Below are 15,364 nucleotides of genomic sequence, written 5' to 3'. Positions count from 1 at the left end.
CCCTAAATTTGATGACTTTTTCTGAAGTGATATAAAATACACAAAACTGAAAATATTTCAAAAGGTCATTCTTATGTACAGAACCTTTCCAAAAAATGTGAATATCATGGAAAGGTTTATTTATTTCCATAATTTATTCAAAAAGTCAAACCTTCATAGATTATAGATTCATTGCCCACAATTTAAAAAATTTCAAGTATTTATGTTTATTTTTACACAATTTTGGCTTTCAGCTCATAAAACCGACGAAATCGGGAATTCCAAAAATGTGAATACTGTGAAGAAATCGCCATTTACTTCTTAGTTTTTGTGGGGGAAAAAAAGAAAAAAATCAGGGTCACATTAAATCAATCAAAATATGGTACTTTCAAAACGATACGTTAATCTTTAATACTTGGTTGGGAATCCCTTTGCTTTAATCACTTCCTCAATGTGCCGTGGCATTGAGGCAGTGTAGTTTATTAGTTTGAACATGTAATATTTTGTCTTTATAGTGTATTCAATTGAATATAGGTTGAACAGGATTTGCAAATCATTGTATTCTGTTTTTATTTTTACATTTTACACAACGACCCAACATCATTAGAATTGGGGTTTGTACATGGTCCCGCAGAAACATACAAGATGGGTAAGGGAGTTTCTCGGCAGAGCAAAAAAAGTAAAATAGCATAAGAATGGTCATACTGTATGTACTAAACATAAGAAGTAGAAGAAACAAGTCAGAGAGGTCAGAGGGTGCCTGAGCACAGGCATGAGATCTGACCAGCAAATATTTTTTTCTTTTCTCTGTGAAACATTGATGAAGGATGGATCATCCATTTATTAACACCAGTCTGCATATTTCAAAGATTTTGAAAAGACACAGTATGTAGCTCATAATTTGTTTTAGACAATTATTATGAGCATATTCCTGGCCGCAACATACTGTGCGCATGGAAAGTGAACAGTATGTAAGGGTTAAGTTACCACATCAACCCAAAACACAAAGAATACAGACCTTGTCGTTCCTCAGCAGAGGTCCCCACCTGCTTTCCTAAATCCTGTCACTTTATCACTGGCTCAAACACTTCCTTTATACAGAGCAACTCCTCTTTGTTAATCTGCAATCGCTGCGCAAATGTCATGTGTTATTGTTTTTTGTCAACTGGCATTCTCATAATCTAAAAAAGTTACATACTTCAAGCTCATATCAGATCTACATTTGTTTGCTTGACAGCTGTCTTGGAATGCCCCTTTTTTCCTTTCATCTCGGTCAAAGTCCGTCATTCAGCAAGGTCAACATGTGACTAAATCGTATTTCACATAGTGATCCCACAAACTAGCTGCATCAGAGCCAGAACTGAAGATCTGGCAAGAACTGTATCTAATGTCTTTTCCCTTTCACACAGAACCCAGTGGTGGAAAGGTACTAAGTCCAAATACTTCGTTATTGTATTTATATTTGATTTACAGGTGTCTGTACTTTAATTGAGTATATATTTTTCTGATGAATTTTTACTTTTACCTCCTACATACTTACAAAACAGATGTGTTTACTTTCTACTCATTACTTGGTTACTAAGATCTTTAATTTCATATAATAATCATATGTCGCAGGGTTGAAGTGCTTCGGTGTTATGAAAATTTCCATTCCATCAGTCCTAGCATCGCTGTTTCATCCAATTCCTCAATTTTGCTAGTCGACCTATGACGTTTAACCAGTCTTCCAGGAAATCATGTACTGAAAAAGGTTCCCTGTTGTGAACGTGATTAAAATATGTTAATTCTTGTATTTTATAAGGGTAGGGTACGTCAAAACCCTGTCTTCGGAATCCTCAAAAGAGGGTGCTAGCCTCACAGCGAGCAACCTGGACTTTAGAATGCTGGACACTTCCATGTTGGCAAACTATAGACCCATCTCAAATCTCCCCTTCATCGCCAAGATGGTCAAGAAGGTATCAACTCAGCAATTTCATGAACTTAAATGGACTTTTTGACAAATTTAAATGAGGTTTCTGCACACATCACAGTGCAGAATCAGCTCTTATCAATAAAACTGAGATAACGGTTTTTGCCAGTAAAGAAAAGAGGATTGCTGTTAGTAAATACCTGGAATCACTCTCTTTAAAAAACAAAGACCAAGTCTGGAACCTTGGTGTACTGATAGATTCCGACCTGACTTTCACAATCATATCAAATAAATTATGAAAACAGCCTGCAACCAGCTGAAGAACATATCCAGAGTGAAGGCTTGACTTGACTTGACTATTGTAATGGTCTTCTGACTGGACTCCCCCAAAAGAGCTTTAAAATGCTGCAGCTCAGGTTCTGATCAGAACAAAGAGGTCAGAAGATATTACTCAAATTCTAAAGTCTCTACACTGGCTCCCTGTCATCTTTAGAATAGATTTTAGTTCTGCTACTGGTCTATAAATCACTAAATGGTTTAGGTCCTGAATACATGAAAGAAATACGAATGGAATATAAACCCAGTGGGGTTCTGAGATCAAAAGACTCAGGTCAAATAGTGGAGCACAGAGTCCAAAGCAAACATGGTGAAGCAGCATTTAGCTATTATGCTGCACACAAATGGAATAATTTGGCAACAGAAGTGATGTGAGCCCTGAGTGTGAACATTTTTAAATCCAGGTTAAAAACTCTTTTTAGAGCATTTCTACATTGTACATCCTCAAACATGTCCACCACATTATTTCTTGTTAACAAGCTATTATAGCCTTGGTTGTGCTTGAAAGTGACTGTAAAATATAATAATTTTGGTAACAGTCCAAAACATATGATGTCATGAAACTCATCAGTGTAGTGACATGTCGATCGCATTCCCATCGCGAACGCTCCCCTTGTCACCTCCAAAAGAGGGGTTTCTTTTTGGTCGTGTTCCTCCCTCTCATCGATGTACAGCTTCACACAGCCTCTTGTCTGTGTATTAAGGGGGAACAAAGAGCATCGCTTCTGCAATTGCTGCACAATTGTCATGTGTTGTTTTTTTTTTGTCAACTGGCATTCTCATCATCGAAAAAAGTTACATCCTTCAAACTCATATCAGATCTACATTTGTTTGCTTGACAAACGTCCTGGAATGTACATTTTTCCTGGACGATGTCCAAACACAGCCACTTAACTTTCATCTTGCTCCAAGCCATTGAACCAAGTCATTCACAAGGTCAACACGTGACAAAAGCCTATTTCACGCAGTGATCCCACAAAATAGCCGCATCAGAGCCAGAACTGAAGATCTGGCATTTAACTAGACAACTTTGGCTCCCTATTGAAAAGGGAACTGGGGTTTCACGCTCCTGGTAGGGTCACCCATGGCAAACCGGTCCAAGGTGAGGGACCAGACAAAGCACGGCTCCAAAAACCCCTATGAAGAAAGAAACAAATGGATCTAGGTTTCCCTTGCCCAGACGCGGGTCACTGAGGGGCCCCCTCTGGAGCCAGGCCTGGAGGTGGGGCTCGGTGATCGACTGGATAGCACATCTGCCTCACAGTTCTGAGGACCAGGGTGCAAATCCCGGCCCCGCCTGTGTGGAGTTCGCATGCTCTCCCCGTGCCTGTGTGGGTTTTCTCCGGGCGCTCCCACATTCCAAAAACATGCGTGGTAGGTGTGAATGTGAGTGTGAATGGTTGCTTGTTTATATGGGCCCTGCCATTGGCTGGCAACCAGTTCAGGGTTTACCCCGCCTCTCGCCCGAAGATGGCTGGGATAGGCACAAGCACGCCCGCGAAACTAGTGAGGATAAGCGGTACAGTGAATGAATGGATGGATGAATCATCTCCGGCCCATTATATAATCAAAACATTCTGAGAATATGGAGAAATCTGCACGGAAGTGGTAAGGCCAAAAAACAACATTGAATGCCCGTGAGTGCCCGTCTATCCCTCAGGCGACGCTCCATTAAAAAACCATGGGCTCAGGAACACTTCAGAAAACCTTTTTCAGTTAACACAGTTTGTCGCGAAATCTACAAATGCAAAAGTTAAAACTCTACCATGTAAAGTGAAAGCCATATATCTACAACGGCCAGAAACGCTGCTGGCTTATCTTGGCCCAAGCTCATCTGAGATGGACGAACGCAAAGTGGAAAAGTGTGCTGTGGTCTGAGAAGACCACATTACAAATTATTTTTCAAAGTCATGGACGTCCTGTCGTCCGTGTCATGAACGGAACAAAGGATAGGACCCAAAAATGCACGACTCCAAAACAAATGGACAGTTTCAAAAAAGAGAGGTTTAATATACGGGCAGAGGTCGGTCCACAGGCAGGCAATCCAAAAAGGCAACAGTATCCAAAAACATGAGGCAAAAAGGTGAGGTCGATAATCGGAACAAGGTCTAGTCTTACTGTGAGTCTTTGACGTGGAAACAAGGAATGCTGGAACGTGACGACAAGGTACAACGAACTGGCGACAAGAAAGAATGATACACGAGGTTAAATGCAAGGGGTAATTAGGGTGAACGAGGCACAGGTGGTGAAGATGCTCTCAGGAGCAGGTGTGTGTGAAACAGGGGGAAGACAAAAACTGGAACACACACCCATGACAGAAACCGGCCCCAGACGGCCCTGGAGCCCCTGGATGCGCAACGTGGAAGTCCCGAATGAGTGAGTCATCCACGATAAACGCAGATGGCACCCACGAACATTCCTCAGGCCCGTAGCCCTCCCAGTCCACCAGATATTGAAAACCCCTCCGACGAGACAACAACAGCCGCCTCACAGAGAAGACAGGCTCCTGTGAAGCGAGACATCGGAGCCCAGTCTCTAGTTCCTGGTTCAGCCTCTCGGTTTGTCCGTTGGTTTCAGGATGAAACCCAGATGGCAGACTGACGGTAGCACCTATTAGACTGCAAAACTCCTTCCAAAATCGTGAAATGAATTGGGGGCCCCTATCAGATACCACATTCTTGGGAAAACCATGAAACTTGAATACCTGGTTAATCATCAACTGGGCAGTGTCTTAGGGGAGTTTCAGAAGTGCAATGAAGTGTGCCATCTTAGAGTGCCTGTCAACAACTTTGAGAATGGTGGTATTACCTTTAGAGGCCAGTAATCCTGTCACAAAGTCTAAGCAAATGTCTGACCAAGGACGTTGTGGTATTGGCAGGGGTCGCAACTCCCCAGAAGGACGTTGACGAGAGGGCTTGTTAGCAGCACATACCTGGCAAGCATTGACGTAATCAATATCATCCCTCCTAACATAAGGCCACCAAAAGCGCTGACCACAGATTGCGCTTTGGCAATGCCTGGGTAACATACGGTACGGTTAGTGTGACCCCAGTGGATGACTCTTCCCCTTAAGGTCGGAACCACATAAATCCTGTTTTCAGGGCAATCTTCAGGGCTAAGAGTGTTCTTCAGAGCCTCTTTAACCGCAGTTTCAGCGTCCCAAACAAAAGCAGAAATAAAACATGACTTGGGCAAAATAGTCTTAGGGTCGGAGAAAAAATTATCTTGGCAGAAAATACGTGATAAAACATCTGGCTTACCATTTTTAGAACCAGGTTGGTAGGATAACATGAAATTAAATCTAGACAAGAACAGAGCCCATCAAGCCTGCCTTGCATTTAATCTTTTAGCAGATTTAATATACTTTATACATTGTCATAAGAACTTCAAACAGGTGAGGCGACCTGTCTCATCATATTGTCGTGATATTCTGATAGTCCCTCTAGATGAAGGTGTAGGACAGCAAGCTGCTAATCCTGCTTCGAGAGGCGTTGACCCTGCACTTGAAGGGCTTTGCGCACCGGGTCTGAGTCTGCTGGGTCCATGTTATGGCCAGTTCGTTCTGTCATGAACGGAACAAAGGATATGACCCAGAAATGCACGACTGCAAAACAAATGGACAGTTTAAAAAAAGAGAGGTTTAATATACGGGCAGAGGTCGGTACACCATGCGGCGTCTCAGGAGGGGAAAGTGGTGCACCAACAAGGGAGTTGTTTTGGCGATGGGGAGTTGCTGACCTCAACCCGGAACGTTGTGAGTCAGTGGACCGACCTCCCCAATTCTACCGACATGCCTTCCTATGAGGAAGCAGAGTCTGGGGACTCTGAGGTGGTCCTCCTATCTCCGTAGTCTATGTCATTGAGGTGGTTAAAAAGCTTCTCGGTGGCAGGGCCCCATGGGTGGATAAGATCCGCCCGGAGTTCCTAAAGGCTCTGGATGTTGTGGGGCTGTACGGGGCATCGGACCCCCTGATAAGGGCTCTTCCATCCCCGTATGACCGGGAGTTTGGTACGCGTTTGGTTGAATATGTTTCAGTGAGAGTTGGGCTCCGCCAAGGCTGCCCTTTGTCACCAATTCTGTTTATTACCTCCATGGACAGAATTTCAAGGCGGTTTCGTAACGTCAGTATTATGTCTCTGCTTTTTGAAGATGATGTGGTTCTGATAGCTTCATCAAGCCCTCATCTTCAACTCCAAATCAGCACCTCCAAATCTAAAACCATGGTTCTCAGTCAGAAAAAAAGGGTGGAGTGCCTTCTCCAGGCTGAAAAGGAGATCCTGTCCCAAGTGGAGAAGTTCAAGTATCTCAGGTTTTGTTCAGGAGTGAGGGAAAAATGGAGCGGGAGGTCGAAAGGCAGATTGGTGTAGCGTCTGCAGTGATGCGGAATCTGCATTGGTCTGTCATGGTAAAGAAGAAGCTGAGCCGAAAGGCAAAGCTCTCAATTTACCAATCGATCTACGTTCTTCCCCTCACCAGTGGTCATGAGCTGTGGGTCGTGACTGAAAGAACAAGATTGCGGATACAAGCGACCGAAATGAGTTTTCTTCGCAGGGTATCTGGGCTCTCCCTTAGAGATAAGGCTGAGCAGGTCGGTCATCCGGGACGGACTCAGAGTCGAGCTGCTGCCCCTCCACATTGAGTAGAGCCAGATAAGGTGGCTTGGGCATTTGATTAGGATGTCCTTCTCTATGCCTCCCTGGTGAGGTGTTTCGGGAACGTCCCACCAGGAGGAGGCCCCAGGAATGCCCCGGGAACCCTACTTGGGGAACCTAGGTTCATGTAGTCAATTTCTTTTAAATTGTGCCCTTGTATTTTATCTACAACTGTTGACTTATCCTTCCGATAAATCCAAAATAGCATTCATGACCAACCTCCTACGCGAAGAGCTACAAAATGGGCGACTGCACTCTTGCTTCTTTCGACTCATTTCAGGCAGAACTTAAAAGGGTCTTCGACCACCCCGTCAAGGGCACGGAAGCCACTCTGCGCCTCCTTGCTCTTACAGCTTTAGTTACATGGCTTCATATTCCATTGAATTTAGAATTCTCGCGAGTGAGTGCGGGTGCGATGACATTGCGTTAAGGGGTATTTTTTATTAAGGGACTGTCAGAAGAGCTCAAAGACGAGCTCACAGCCAGAGACGAGCCCACATCACTTGAAGAATTACTGTCGTTATCTATTAGACCAGACATGCCCAAAGTCCGGCCCGTGTTCATATTTCCACTGGCCCGAAGCCTCTGTCATAAAACCAATAATATGTGGCCCGGCAGTACAAAATAGACACGCAATTCTATATTTCACCACAGGATGGCAGTAAACTTAGTGGCTGAACTCTCGCGGGGCCGTTTTGCGCATGATCTGTTTTTTGCCCATTTCTAAAATGGCAACTGGAAGTAAGAAAAGGAAAGTTGATAGCGAGGGCCGACGTTTCCAGGACAAATGGAAGTCTGAATATTTTTTCACTGAGTTTAGAAACAACTGCGTCTGCCTAATTTCCCAAGAGACTGTGGCTGTGTTCAAGGAGTTCAATGTAAAGAGGTACGACCAGACGGAACATGCTAATTACGACAAGCTAACTGGGAACGAACGCAGTGAAAAATTGAAGCAACTGGAAGCTGGTTTAACGGCACAGCAACACTTTTTAACAAGAGCCAGTGAGTCAAATGAAAATACAACAAAGGCAAGCTATGAGGTGGCAACGCTGATTGCCAAGCACTGCAAACCTTTTACTGAGGGTGAATTTATTCAAGACCGTGTGATGAAAATGATGGAGAACATTTGTCCTGAGAAAAAAACAGCAGTTCGCCAATGTTTGCCTGGCTCGTAGCAGTGTGTCACGAAGGAGCGAAGAAGTTTCTTCTGATATTAAGAGACAGTTGGACGCAAAAGGAGTGGAGTTTGAATTTTTTTCGTGATGCGATTTTTTTCGCATTCTTTTACTATGCGATTTTTTTCGCATAGTAAAACAGTAAAATAAACATACAAAAAAGCATTCCCCTCGTCGGTAGCATGTAAAAGTAATACTGGCCCGCATGACAATTTTTTTACGGCAATGTGGCCCCTGCGCCAAAACGTTTGGGCACCCCTGAATTAGACTGTTCTGAGGACCGGGATTTGATTCCCGGCCCCGCCTGTGTGGAGTTTGCATGTTCTCCCCATGCCTGCGTGGGTTTTCTCCGGGTACTCTGGTTTCCTCCCACATCCCAAAAACATGCACGCTAGGTTCATTGAAGACTCTAAATTGCCCATAGGTGTGAATGTGAGTGTGAATGATTGTTTGTTTATATGTGCCCTGCGATTGGCTGGCAACCGGTTCAGGGTGTACCCTGCCTCCTGCCCATTAATAGCTGAGATAGGCTCCAGCACTCTCGCTCCCCAAAGGAACATCACCAACATGTCTAGTAGAAACAGACCCCATCCTTCCTTCCTCTTGTTTCGTTGGGGCAGCCACTTGGGAGATTGAACAAGTGGTTAAAGAGGCTCAGAGGACTCAACCGGATCCCAAGACTGAACCTCCAGACTGGGTGTTCATACCCAATTCCGCAAGCTCTGACGTCCTTCTGTGGGCCCACAATTCCAGGCTGACATGTCATCCTGGAATCACCTGCACGATCCAGTTCATCCAACAGCACTTCTGGCCGTCCAGCCTGGTTAAAGACACCCGAGAGTTCGTCCTTGCCTGCTCCGTCTGTGCCCAAGGAAAAACTTCACATCTGCCCCCAGCTGGTCTTACCCTCACCCGTCCCGAGCTGCCCTTGGTCCCACATCGCTTTGGACTTTGTTACCGCCCTACCCCCCTCTGAAGGTAACACCATCATTCTTACCATCATTGATCGGGTCCATTATGTACCCTTCCCAAGTTGCCCTCTGCCTTTGAGACTGCTAACCTCCTAGTCCTGCATGAATTTCAGATCCACGGCATCCCCGTTGTCATCGTCTCGGACCAAGGTCCTCAGTTCTCTTCCCAGGTATGGAAGGAGTTCTGTAAGGCGGTGGGCGCTGCAGCCAGTCTGTCTTCAGGTTACCATCCGCAATATAACGGTCAGACGGAGGGGGCAAATCAAAATCTGGAGTCTGTCCTACGCTGCGTGGCTGCACCCGACCCCGCCTCCTGGAGCACCTTTCTCCCTCACCAGTTGTGCTGTTGTGTCATTGTGACAGGTTAATTTCACCTTCTGCCATCTAGTGGAAGAGCATTTAATTGTTCTGCTAGTTACTACATGTGACTGACATAGCGAAATGAACAAAGATATATTATTTGTAGTGAATAAATATTAATTTTCAGACCATTTAAGAAAATGGATAATTTCCCGCGGCATACGTGATGATCTTTCAGGCCACACGAAAGTGCCGCAGCACAGTGGTTGGTTCCATTTTTAAGGTCACTGTGCTGCTATAATTATTTTATGGCATTATTGTGTTTTCATTCATTATTTATAGTACTTCGTGTTTCCATGACCCCTTTTGCAACATAGTATGTCAGCTGCCGCTTAGTCCGCAAATTGCAGAAAAGCCGTCTTGCATGCCTTGTGTGTGTGTTTACGTTTGTAGGATGTTTATAGCTTCTGCTGGGGTAAAAACATTCCTTTCCCAATATTTGAGATCATACTCCCCGCGCCCCTCTTCGTCATGTCTATTTAGAGCTCTCCTGCAGTTGGTCTCACATTATCTGCATCTTGCGTCTAAGCTCAAATACAGTGATATCAAACACAAGTGATCAGAAGACTACTTGGAGGATAAACACTGATGGGATTATGTGGGGGTTTTGACGGATGATACGTGGGTTCCAGTGGAAAAGTTGAGTTCTCAGCACGATGGCTTCACCTGATTCCTCGAGTCCGTGTCCTTCCAGCACAGATGACATGTCACTTGATCTTTCGCTAGCCCCGGACTCATTCCGGTACACATCTCACAGGACGAAGCAGGGTGGAATCGGCAGCTTGTGCTACGGGTTCAGTGTGGCATGGCACCATCTGAGGCCCTTTATCCCATTCTTGCTCATCTGCTTCCTGATGGTGGCCCTCATCTACCTGATGCAGGCCATCATCTACGGGGGCCCATTCAAAGACCCGCACTTCTTTGTCAAGTTCAACCAGCGCTGGCCCAGGCCCACTCCAAACCAACCAGACACTCTTTCCCCAAACTAGCATGGACTGTTACTGCAACCCGGCTTAATATCAACAGGTTCTCAGAGGGGAATACTGTATCATTTTGTTGTGTATACCATTCGCTTGTGTTTTTCTGTCATTGTTAACATACTCCAATGTGGAAGGCAAAGCTATGATTTACATTGCATTTTTTTGCATTTAACAACCAATGCAAAGAAAAACAATTGCAGTTCATATTTCCTTTGGGCTGTTATCACCAAAATCCATAGTTTTAAAAAATATTAGCCTCCACCAAATGGTTAAGATTTTAGTTCAATAAATAAAACAAGACAAGTTCCCTTTTTAAAGAAATACACATTGGATTCTTTGTATTTTTGTTTGTTTTTCAATTTCTGTTTTTTTTTTTTACAATGCATAGAAATATTGCAGAAAATAGAAATATGACCATCGTGACTATTTTTTTTATCTTCATCTCATATGGGTAGGGTGCAGAAGCACACCTTTACCTGAGTTCTACAAGAACAAAACATGCTAAAAATGTAAAATTATCCATTAAAAAAAACAAAAACAAAAAACAAAGTCAAACAAAAGGTTGAGCTGGCATCTATGGCCAAGGCATCTATGGTCCTGAAAACTGATTATTTGCTTTCTTTATGTGCACTACTGATTGTCCGAGTGGATAAAATGTTAAGAAAAAAGGCCCTTTGTGTTTATTAAATTATAACACTCCCCACCCTGTTAACAATCAGACACTAATGCCACCGCCTTTGTGACCATTCCATCTGTTTTTCCAGTCTTGTTGACTTTTTAGAGAGGGGGAAAAAAAGTATTTCAGGGATGAAATACTTTGATTACTGTCCATTGAAAATGATATGAAAACAAAGAACAAAAAACATGCTTTTCATTTGATAGTGACAATCTATTGTCCAAGAAATGAATTCAACAGAATGCTGCTACTTTACTTTCAAAATTAGTGGATTTTTCCTTTATATTGTAGAGTTTGTATTGAGACTTCCATCTTCACACACACACACACACACACACACACACACACACACACACACACAAAGTTATTGCTTAGTTCAAATTGTATCTAATAAATTTGTATTTGACTTATTGTTTCAACTTTCAGCATTTTCCGCTGATGAATTTTGCTTTTGTGCTTAATACTGGACACCTGTTTTAGCACTCCAGACATTAGACTATTTTTTTTTTAAATTTTAATAATTAAAAAAATATATAATTTTGATTTATTTCCCCCAACTGTCTTGTTTTCATTGACTGTCATCTTTGTTTTGTTTGTTTCGCTTGTACGTTCACAGTGTGTCTACGCTACTGCCCTCCAGTGGTCAGGAATGAATACGACACCAAACAAATGACCAAGCTTGACGTCATCAAAATGAGGGAAAAACTCAGCGGGGCACAAACAAATGCTCGTTTGGTGTCGTTATAATACTTTTTTTTAAAAAAATATTTTGTTTTATTAATTTTTTTTTTTCTAGTGAGCTGAGAAAAACGGTAAGTGATGCTACTTTCACGTTTATGCCAAACGTCTTTAGTGTATCATCCCAAGTGCAGTTCACAAGAAAATGCGAATTAAGTAGTCTTCATTCAGTAGTCTTCAGTTCATGTCCAAGTGCTAAAGTCGTATTTGTGCAGTTCATGACTCGTTAATAAAGTGACGCACGACATGTGAGACCCGCTTAATCTGACTGCTGCGAGCAAGCTGCTCGTTTGTTAGCAGCGAGGCTAACAGTGATTTGGTATTAAATAACATTAAAGGTTCTTTCTCAACTAATTTACGCACTGAAACATTTTTTCTTAGTACAAATTTTATATTGTCAGTCTTCAATATGATATGTAATACAGTATTGCAACGTTCTCGTATTTACCCAAGTCAATATTTCATTTAAGGTTTTGCAAAGCTGTATCGAGCTACATCATAAACATAGTAGCAGTGCACACTAGCACATTTTTAATAATAACACCGTTTTTCTTGTATGAAGCCATTTCACTTGTGATAAAATCCTCCAAGGGCCATGCTAAATGAATGGAGAAATAGAATGTAACATAACACAGGAATGTATGTAAATAGAATGTCACATAACATTTAATTTATCCCTTGAAAGACTTTGTAAGAAGTGCACTCCTGACAGGAAAAACAGTTATTGTGAAAATAATTTGTCAATAATTCAAATAATATTATTGAGCGTGAGCTACAGTACCAGTCAAAGGTTTGGAAACACCTACTGTTTCAGACTGGTATTGTATTTCCACACGTGGACAAAATTGTGCCCTTCCGTCAAAGAAAGAAAAGCACACAATTTTCACTTAAGTAATTGAATATTAACCAGACTGGAATTTGCCAGTGCGTATTGAAAAGTAAATGATCTTCTAGGAGAGGAGACAAAACTGGAGCTTTTTGGCAATTCACATCAGCTCTATGTTTACAGATGCAAAAACTTAGCATCATAATAACACTGACCCTACTGTGCAACATTGACGAGGCTCTGTTCTAGAGCTGCTTTGCTCCATCTGGCACGGGGTGTCTTGAATTTGTGTAGGAATACACTGAAATCTCAAGACTATCAAGGCATTCTGTAGCAAAATCTGCTGCCTGGTGTCAGGAAGCTTGGTCTCGGCCGCAGGTGGTGGGTCTTCTAACAGGATAATGATGACCCAAAACACGCAGCTAAAAATAATGAACATAAGAATGGCTCAGGAGAAAATATCTGACTTCTCTGAATAGCCCTACATCTAATGTAAATTCTATTGAACATCTGCAAAAGTAGCTGAAACAGAGAAAGCCGGAGCAGTTTGCTCACGATGAGTTGGTCAAAATACAATACAAATGCCTGATTTTCATTCATGAATTTCGATTATTATTTAAATTTATTGTTACTTTTATCCGTGTCAACTTATTCTGTGAGCATGCAGTGTTGTGATTTTTATTTTTATTTTGGTAACTGCGGTCAGTAAAGGGGGCTGGAAAGCTTGAAATTTGATCTTGTAAAAAAGTATTGGGATCTGACCAATGAAAATATGTTTTAAAGTATAAAATAATGCTAGTGTTAAATAGTGTTATTCATTCCAACAACAACAGTAAGGCTTACATGTGAATATTCACCTGTCTGACCCTCTCCAGTTGATGTGGAGATGTGGCGCTACCAGAAGCCAGGATTTAAAGCCCTTCTCGTGGCTGAGTTGCAGAAACAGCAACAGCACCAGCAGTTGTGTGACACTCTGCTGCGGGCAGAAGGTAATGACCATCTATAAAATACACCTTCAGTTTTTCTTTTTTTTTTTTTTTACTCTTTGCTAAGGAAGTTATGTTCTCACTTTAATTTTTTTTTTGTGGCCCAATTACTAAGCACTTCTGTTAATATGATGTTGTCAATGAATTGTAAGAACAACATTCAGAAGAGGGGTATCTATCAAGATGTACAATTTAGTGCTGATTAGTGGTGGGAATCTGACTTAAAACGGGGTCCAATTGGCCGATTCCATTGGAGTTGTACACCTCCAACAATGGCAGTTCTCCTTAACAATGCTTTCATTTTCCAGCATCATGTCATCTCGCACCGCCACGTACCTATTGACTCTGGCCCGCAGTACAAATTTCTAAGTCACCAAAACATTTTGCCTGCTGAAAATCTCCCAAAAGTGAGTTTTCGGACCAAAATACTTTTCACTTTTATCACTGCAATGGGTACCGTAATTTCTCGTGTATCATGTGCACCCATGTATAATACCCCCAATACCACCCTCAAAGTTGACCTCAAAATTCTGGAAAACCATTCTACCGATGTATAATTCATTTTTACAATGCATGATTTTGCTTCTACACATATGATCAAAACATAAAGTATTATCTGTATTTTGTGAGTTTTTTCAAATAATTATTCTGAAGTTAAGCACTTTATTTGAACACGTAATCATTTATTTTTATTTTCTTACTCTTATTTTGAAAGTTCACAGCCCTACTTTTATTTGGTAAATGAGAAAACTCACAGTTGTGCGCATATTGTTTGATTACAAAGGTAGAATTTGTAAGATGTGTACAATTCTTTAAAGAAAAGACAAAGAGCCAGGCGAAACACATTTAATTTAATAATAATGGGATTCAAATTTAACGGTCAAGGATTTCAGAAAAGCATTATCATTAAACAAAACATAACCACAAAGAAATTCATGATGGGTGTTGTTCAGTTCTCAGTCATATTTAAAATAAAAAAACAATATTTAGCAAATTCTGCCATGGTATGTAAACTTATGAGCACAACTGTACATATCCGCAGTCATACGTACCCCTGTCATATTGGAATGAAAGTGTAGGTTACACCTTTTTCATAACCACTAGGTGGCGGTGGCATATTATAATGAAAGTGTACAGCTTTCTCATAACCTCTAGGTGGCGGTGAAATTTTGGAATGGAAGTGTACAGTTATTTTATAACCTCTAGATGGCGGCATACATTTCTAAAATGGGAACGTTTTTTCCCCCCATTTTCCCCTATACCTATGTATAATGCGCACTATTGACTTTTGACAATTTTGGGGGAAAATGAGCATAATACAATTCGCTGTTCTGAACTCAAAATAGGCCATTTAAGTGAATCGTATAGATCCGATGAATTTTTCCTGGAAGGGGGGGAGGAGTCGCCGTCGATTACGTCATAGGCTGTTTTGTACTCCTTGAACGCTGGCAGCTAGATCAGTTCCACACATTCACCATCCACACACAGATGTATTTCTGAATATTACTCCGCGGCAGACTAATATGCGGCCTGAGGTTCTGCCTTGTGCGCTCGGGACCTGGTTTGGATAACTCACAGGAGTTGATGAGACCAGAAAAAAACTTCCGCCGCCTCTACTTCTAATAAGAAGTAAAGGTATTTTTACTGCGTTACAATTATCTAAATGTCCCTCGCTACTTTTATTTATCAATTATTGCTTATTTATCAACTATTTCGTGCGTGAGACTACGACTTTGATGTCCGCATCGGGCGCTGTTTGCGCCAATCCAGTTTAA

The sequence above is a fragment of the Phycodurus eques genome, chromosome 9 (assembly GCF_024500275.1).
Source record: "Phycodurus eques isolate BA_2022a chromosome 9, UOR_Pequ_1.1, whole genome shotgun sequence".
Lineage (NCBI taxonomy): Eukaryota > Metazoa > Chordata > Actinopteri > Syngnathiformes > Syngnathidae > Phycodurus > Phycodurus eques.
Note: the sequence above shows the minus strand (reverse complement) of the source record.